Source organism: Arachis hypogaea, chromosome 5 (genome assembly GCF_003086295.3).
Source record: "Arachis hypogaea cultivar Tifrunner chromosome 5, arahy.Tifrunner.gnm2.J5K5, whole genome shotgun sequence".
NCBI lineage: Eukaryota > Viridiplantae > Streptophyta > Magnoliopsida > Fabales > Fabaceae > Arachis > Arachis hypogaea.
In genome coordinates, this window is record NC_092040.1 from 44,534,778 (window position 1) to 44,542,949 (window position 8,172).

The 8,172-nt window shown below is 38.8% G+C and overlaps 1 non-coding gene across 1 annotated transcript; it reads right to left on the bottom strand.

The window, feature by feature from the left end:
* Positions 1-7,799: 7,799 nt before the first annotated feature.
* Positions 7,800-7,907, bottom strand: LOC112804559 (small nucleolar RNA R71). Its single transcript, XR_003203170.1, has one exon. It is a non-coding gene; the product is annotated as a small nucleolar RNA R71 (small nucleolar RNA).
* Positions 7,908-8,172: the final 265 nt, after the last annotated feature.

Below are 8,172 nucleotides of genomic sequence, written 5' to 3' on the forward strand. Positions count from 1 at the left end.
TTATAACGTGTTTTGGGCGTTCAACTCCGGATCATGACGTGTTTCTGGCGTTTAACTCCAGACAGCAGCATGTACTTGGCGTTCAACGCCAAGTTACGTCATCAATTTCCGAATAAAGTATGGACTATTATATATTGATGGAAAGATCTAGATGTCTACTTTCTAACGCCGTTGAGAGCGCGCCATTTGGAGTTCTGTAGCTCCAGAAAATCCATTTTGAGTGCAGGGAGGTCAGATTCCAACAGCATCAGCAGTCCTTTTGTCAGCCTTTTTCAGAGTTTTGCTCAAGTCCCTCAATTTCAGCCAGAAATTATCTGAAATCATAGAAAAACACACAAACTCATAGTAAAGTCCAGAAATGTGAATTTAACATAAAAACTAATGAAAACATCCCTAAAAGTAGCTTGAACTTACTAAAAACTACCTAAAAACAATGCCAAACAGCGTATAAATTATCCGCTCATCACATGACACTCATCATCATTCTCACCTATGAACGCGTTCCTAACAACCACTTCCGTTCTACCTCAAAACGAATGAATATCTCTTGGATTCCTTGATTAGAATCTTCGTGGTATAAGCTAGAACCCTTTGGCGGCCATTCTTGAGAATCCGGAAAATCTAAACCTTGTCTGTGGTATTCCGAGTAGGATTCAGGGATTGAATGACTGTGATGAGCTTCAAACTCGCGATTGTTGGGCGTGGTGACAGACGCAAAAGAATCAATAGATTCTATTCTGACATGATCGAGAACCGACAGATGATTAGTCGTGTTGTGACAAGAGCATTTGGACCATTTTCACTGAGAGGATGAGAAGTAGCCATTGACAACGGTGATGCCCTACATATAGCTTGCCAAGGAAAGGAGTAAGAAGGATCGAATGAAAGCAGTAGGAAAGCAGAGATTCAGAAGGAATACAGTATCTCCATACACTTATCTGAAATTCCCACCAATGATTTACATAAGTATCTCTATCTTTATTTTATGCTTTATTTTATTATTATTTTCGAAAACCATTTATAACTATTATAATCTGCCTAACTGAGATTTACAAGATGACCATAGCTTGCTTCATACCAACAATCTCCGTAGGATCGACCCTTACTCATGTAAGGTTTATTACTTGGACGACCCAGTGCACTTGCTGGTTAGTTGTGCGAAGTTGTGACAAAGTGTGATTCATGTTTGAGAGCGCTACCAAGCTTTTGGCGCCATTGTTGATGATCACAATTTTGTGCACCAGTAGCCATGAGTTCCCCAAGCTCATTTTTCGCTGTTGTGACGCCCGACTTCTTTGGAACCACCTGTATTGGACTAACCCATTCACTATCCGAGATTGGATAGATGATGTCGGCTTCAAGCAGTTGGGTCACTTCCTTCTTCACAACTTCTAAGGGTGTGTTTGGTAACCACGTTTGAAGGAAAAAAGCACGTTAGAGCTTCTTGAAAGCTTCACTTTTTTGTTTGGCTAATTTTCTTCTCTACAAACGCAGAAGTGCTTTTGTTCCTAAACCCACGTTTACAAGAAGCAATAATTTCTAGCTTCTCCGTTGCACTAACGTGCTTTTAGCTCATACCTTCCATATTTATTTTTCTTTTACTAACGTTATCCTTTATACATATTATTGCATTGTTTATAAAATTCTTATTATTCTTCTTTATATGAATTTTTTTTATTATTTTTTATTAATTTTTTTATTTGATATTATATATTTTTATAGTTATAATTTTTGTGTATTATATTAATTATTATCTTTTTATAATAGAATTTATTGATTCCATTAGATAATAATAATAATAATAGTTAAGAATTATAATGTACTAAAAAAGAGTACTAAGAGTATTAAAAATATACTATATAAAAAATATATAAAAAAATATAAAAAAAAATTAAACATGTACAAAAAAATAATATTATAATTTAATATCATGTCCTTTTAAGTAATTATCTATCTAAAAGTGATTTTAACTAATATTATCCAAACAAAATTTATTTTATCAAAATCAATTTTGGTAAAGAGTTGTCAAACATAAATCATGTTGACACAAACTTACTTCTATCCAAAATCAATTCTATAAAATCACTTTTATTCAAACTCCAGTTTGACCAACCACAATCCAAACACACACTAAAATGGTGGGGTTCAACCGCCTTTGAGGTTGATGGATAGGCCTTGCTCTCTCCTCGAGAAATATTCGATGCTCACATACTTGAGGGCTTATACCTACTATGTCTGCCAAACTCCACCCAATAGCCTTCTTGTGTCTTCTCAGCACACTAAGCAATCGCTCCTCTTGTTGGGAAGTAAGTTCCTTTGCAATGATAACCGGGAGATTTTGATTGTCCTCAAGATAAGCATACTTGAGGTGAGGCAGAAGGGGCTTCAACTCCATTTTCAGCTCATGGCTTGGCACTTGATCATCCGAAACCATTGGAGGTAGCAAGGTATCTTTAGTATCTTCGGAGGGCTTTCCCACGCTACACCTTGCTCCATGTTCTTCTCATCTACTGCCTCTTGGTGAACTTCAGCCACAGTCTCATCAATATTGTCATATTTGAAGATGGAGTGGTCTTCCGGTGGGTGCTTCATAGCTTCATCAAGGTTGAAGCTCACTGCTCTTTCATCTATCTCAAAAGAATAGGTACCCGAGAAGGCATCCAATTTAAACCGTAAAGTATTTAAAAATGGCCTTCCAAGAAAGATGGATGAAGGTCTTCCGGAGCTACTAGGGGGCATCTCTAAAATATAGAAGTTAATAGGAAACGTCAACCCCTTAATGCTCACCAAGACGTCTTTCGCAATGCCAACCACCGAGATTATGCTCTTATCTGCCAAAACAAAACGTGCTGCCGACCTTTTCAAGGGTGGGAGCCTCAAAGCATCATATACAGATAATGGCATAATACTAACACATGCACCTAAATCACACATGCAGTCAACAAATTGTACACCCCCTATACTACAAGTAACCATACAAGGACCGGGATCACCACATTTCTCCGGTATAGCACCCATAAGATCATAAATTGAGCTACCCAAAGGAATAGTTTCTAAAATCATGTATTTTTTCTTTATTCATGCACAAATCTTTTAGAAACTTAGCATATTTAGGTATTTGGCGAATAGCATCAGAAAGGGAAATAGTTACCTCAACCTTTTTGAAGATCTCCACCATATTGGGATCTAGGTCCACTTGCTTCTTAGTCCTCCTAGCAAGGTGTGGAAATGGAATGGGAATGGCTTCTCTCACAACATCATCTTCCTTGGATACTCCATTCCTTTATTGAGCAACTTCTTCTTCAACCACCTCTTGTACCTCATCCTCCTCTTCAACATCTTCTACCTCAACAATATCTTTAACTTGAACATCTTCTCTTGAGCTTGGTTCCTCAAGACTCCTATGTTGTAATGTAGTGCTGGACCTCAAATTAATGGCATTGATTCCACCCTTGGGGTTAGGTAAAGGTTGAGAGAAAAGTGCACTAGAGCTTGAAGGTTGATTGTTGGAGGTAGATGGTGGGTCCATACGGGATAGAAGAGCTTAGATGGTAGAGGTAAGACCTGTGATGCTAGAGGCAACTGTGGCTTGAAGCTCTTTTTGTCCTTGCATAAGAGAGCGAAACATCTCATCATTGGAGGTAGAAGGAGGGTAGGTAACTTGGGGGGCTTGTGGTTAGTTGGGTTGAGGTGCTTGGGCTTGTCTTTGGTGAGGTGCTCGGTATAAAGGGTTTTGTTGATACCGGTTCTGTTGATATTTGTTATTCCACCTTTGATTTCCACTGTTGTCTCTGCCTCTTTGGTTGTAGTTGTCCCTCCATCCTTGGTTGGAATTGTCTCTCCATCCTTAGTTGGGATTGTCTCTCCATCCTTGATTGTAGTTACCACCTTGATTATAATTACCGCCTTGTTGATAGTTCCCTTGATTCGAACGGTTGTAATAGGCAGTGGTGGCTGCCAAGGTGTTGTCTTCTTGGAGTTGTGGACTGATGAGCGGATAATTTGTATACTTTTTGGCATTGTTTTTAGTATGTTTTTGATATGATCTAGTTAGTTTTTAGTATATTTTTATTAGTTTTTAGTTAAAATTCACTTTTCTGGACTTTACTATGAGTTTGTGTGTTTTTCTGTGATTTCAGGTATTTTCTGGCTGAAATTGAGGGACCTGAGCAAAAATCTGATTCAGAGACCAAAAAGGACTGCAGATGCTGTTGGATTCTGACCTCCCTGCACTCGAAGTGGATTTTCTGGAGCTACAGAAGCCCAATTGGCGCGCTCTCAACGGCGTTGGAAAGTAGACATCCTGGGCTTTCCAGCAATATTTGATAGTCCATACTTTGCCCAAGATTTGATGGCCCAAATCGGCGTTCAAAGTCACCTCAAGAAATCCCAGCGTTAAACGCTGGAACTGGCACCCAAATGGGAGTTAAACGCCCAAACTGGCACCAAAGCTGGCGTTTAACTCCAAGAAGAGTCTCTACACGAAATTTGCTTCATTGCTCAGCCCAAGCACACACCAAGTGGGCCCGGAAGAGGATTTTTATGTCATTTACTCATTTCTGTACACCTTAGGTTACTAGTTTTCTATAAGTAGGACCTTTGACTATTGTATTAGAAATCTTTTGATCATGTTTTGATGATTGAACCCTCTTTGGGAGGCTGGCCATTCGGCCATGCCTAGACTTTGTACTTATGTATTTTCAACGGTGGAGTTTCTACACACCATAGATTAAGGTGTGGAGCTCTGCTGTACCTCGAGTATTAATGCAATTACTATTGTTCTTCCATTCAATTTCGCTTGTTCTTTGTCCAAGATATCACTTGTTCTTCAACCTGATGAAGGTGATGATTGACGCCCATCACCATTCTCACCCATGAACAAGGTGACTGACAACCATTCTTGTTCTACAAGCATTCGAGGCTCTAGTGAATATCTCTTGGATTCTTTAATCGGAATCTTCGTGGTATAGGCAGGACCTGATGGCGGCATTCAAGAGAATCCGGAAGGTCTAAACCTTGTATGTGGTATTCTGAGTAGGATTCAATGATTGAATGACTGTGACGTGCTTCAAACCTGTAACCTACTGGGCGTTAGTGACAGACGCAAAAGAGTGATTCTATTCCGGTAGGGGAGGGAACCACACCGGTGATTGGCAGCACTGTGACAAAGTGTGTGCATTAGCTTTCACTGCGAGGATGGGAGGTAGCTGCTGACAACAGTGAAACCCTACACGAGCTTGCCATGGAAAGGAGTAAGAAGGATTGGATGAAGGCAGTAGGAAAGCAGAGAGACGGAAGGGAAGGCGTCTTCACACGCTTATCTGAAGTTCCTACCAATGAATTACATAAGTATCTCTATCTTTATCTTTATGCTTTATTCATCATCTATACCCATTTGAGTCTGCCTGACTGAGATTTACAAGGTGACCATAGCTTGCTTCATACCACCAATCTCCGTGGGATCGACCCTTACTCGCGTAAGGTATTACTTGGACGACCCAGTGCACTTGCTGGTTAGTTGTGCGAAGTTGTAGTGATCACAATTTCGTGCACCAAGTTTTTGGCGCCGTTGCCGGGGATTGTTCAAGTTTTGAGCAAGCTTTTGGTAACATCAGTGCCAAGATCCGGCAACAACATCAAGTTTTTGGTGTTATTGCCCGGGATTGTTTAGGCTGGACAACTGACGGTTCATCTTGTTGCTTAGATTAGGTATTTATTTTTTTCGAAATTCTTGAAGATGAATTCTAGAGTTTCATGGTGATTTGTTGAAATCTGGCTGGCTGAGAAGCCATGTCTAATCTCATTGGACCGAGGTTTCAACTCATCATCACAAGAGCTTGTTGATTTTTCATCAATCTTGCTTTTGGAGCAGTGATCTGCTAAGGCTTGGCTGGCCTTTGGCCATGTCTAGTGTTTTGGACCGAAGCTTTCTTTGAAAGCTTGGCTGGCTGTGAAGCCATGTCTAATTCCTGGACCGGAGTCTTAGACTAGCATTGCACTGATTCCTGGAATTCTCATTAAGAATTTTGATACCTTTTTCCACTTAATTTTCGAAAAACACAAAAAAATTTTACAAAATCATAAAATCCAAAAATATTTCTTGTTTGAGTCTGGTCTCATCATAAGTTTGGTGTCAATTGCATGCATTCATATGTCTAAGTGATCTTCAAGTTGTTCTTGATGATTTCTTTGTTTTGATCTTTGAATTCTATTGACATGAGTGTTTTATTATATGCATTCTCATTTTGTTAGTGTCAATGGTATACAAACTGCTAAGTTTGGTGTCTTGCATGCATTAATATTTGATTTTAGTTGTATTTTAATTATTCCTTATTATTAAAAATCCAAAAATATTTTAATTTGTGTCTTTTCAAGTCAATAATACAGAGAATTGAAGATTCATAACATACAGCAGAGGAACTGCACAGAAAAAGCTGGGCGTTCAAAACGCCCAGTGAAGAAGGACAGACTGGCGTTTAAACGCCAGCCAGGGCACCTGGTTGCGCGTTTAACGCCCAAAAGGGTAGCATTTTGGGCGTTAAACGCCAGAATGGATACCATTCTGGGCGTTTAACGCCAGGATGGCTAGAAGGGAAGATTCTGTTTTCAAATCAAATTTTTTCTAAGTTTTCAAAATCTCTTCCAAATCAAATCTTTTTCAAATCAATTTTTCAATCAAATCTTTTTCAAAACCAATTTCTTTCTTTTTTTAAAGATACTTACTATCAATTAATGATTTGATTCAACATTCCAAGTATGTTGCCTTTTCTGTTGAGAAAGGTTTAATATTTGAATCATATCTTTTCTTGTTAGTCAAGTTTTTAATTTTCAAATCAAATCTTTTTAAAATGTTTTCAAATCATATCTTCTCAATCACATTTTTTTAAATCAATCATATCTTCTTAACCACATCTTTCTCAAAATAGTTTTCAATCAAATCTTTTTGATTTCTAATTTCAAAATCTTTTTCAAAAATCACTTGATTTCTTTTCCATTTTCATTTTCGAAAATTAAGTAGTGTTTTTCAAAAATGTTTTAAATTTTTCACTTAATTTTCGAAAATAACTTCCCTCCTTCTCACATCCTTCTATGTATGGACTAACACTATCCCTTAATGCAAAATTCGAACTCCATCTCCTTTGTTAAGTTCGAATTTTCCACTTCTGTCCTCTACTCTTCTTTTCCTCTAACACCTAAAGAAATCTCTGTACTGTGACATAGAGGATTCCACACTTTCTTGTTCCCTTCTCTTTCTTATGAGCAGGAGCAAAGACAAAGGCATTCTTGTTGAGGCTGATCCTGAACCTGAAAGGACCTTGAAGAGAAAGCTAAGAGAGGCCAAGGCACAACTCTCTTTAGAGCACCTGAACGAATTCTTCAAGGAAGAAGAACAAATGGCAGCCGAAAACAACAACAATGCCAACAATGCAAGGAAGGTGCTGGGTGACTTTACTGCACCTACTCCCGACTTCTATGGGAGAAGCATCTCTATCCCTGCCATTGGAGCAAACAACTTTGAGCTTAAGCCTCAATTAGTTTCTCTAATGCAACAGAATTGCAAGTTCCATGGACTTCCATTGGAAGATCCTCATCAGTTTTTAGCTGAGTTCTTGCAAATCTGTAACACAGTCAAGACTAATGGGGTTGACCCTGAGGTCTACAGACTGATGCTATTCCCTTTTGCTGTAAGAGACAGAGCTAGAACATGGTTGGACTCTCAACCTAAAGAAAGCCTGGACTCTTGGGAAAAGCTAGTCAATGCCTTCTTGGCAAAGTTCTTTCCACCTCAAAAATTGAGTAAGCTTAGAGTGGAAGTCCAAACCTTCAGACAGAAGGAAGGAGAATCCCTCTATGAAGCTTGGGAAAGATACAAACAATTGATCAGAAAGTGTCCCACTGATATGCTTTCTGAATGGAGCATCATAGGTATTTTCTATGATGGTCTCTCTGAACTGTCCAAAATGTCCTTGGATAGCTCTTCTGGAGGATCTCTTCATCTGAAGAAGACGCCTACTGAAGCTCAAGAACTGATTGAAATGGTTGCAAATAACCAATTCATGTACACTTCTGAAAGAAATCCTGTGAACAATGGGACTAGTCAAAAGAAATGAGTTCTTGAGATTGACACTCTGAATGCCATATTGGCTCAGAATAAAATATTGACTCAACCAG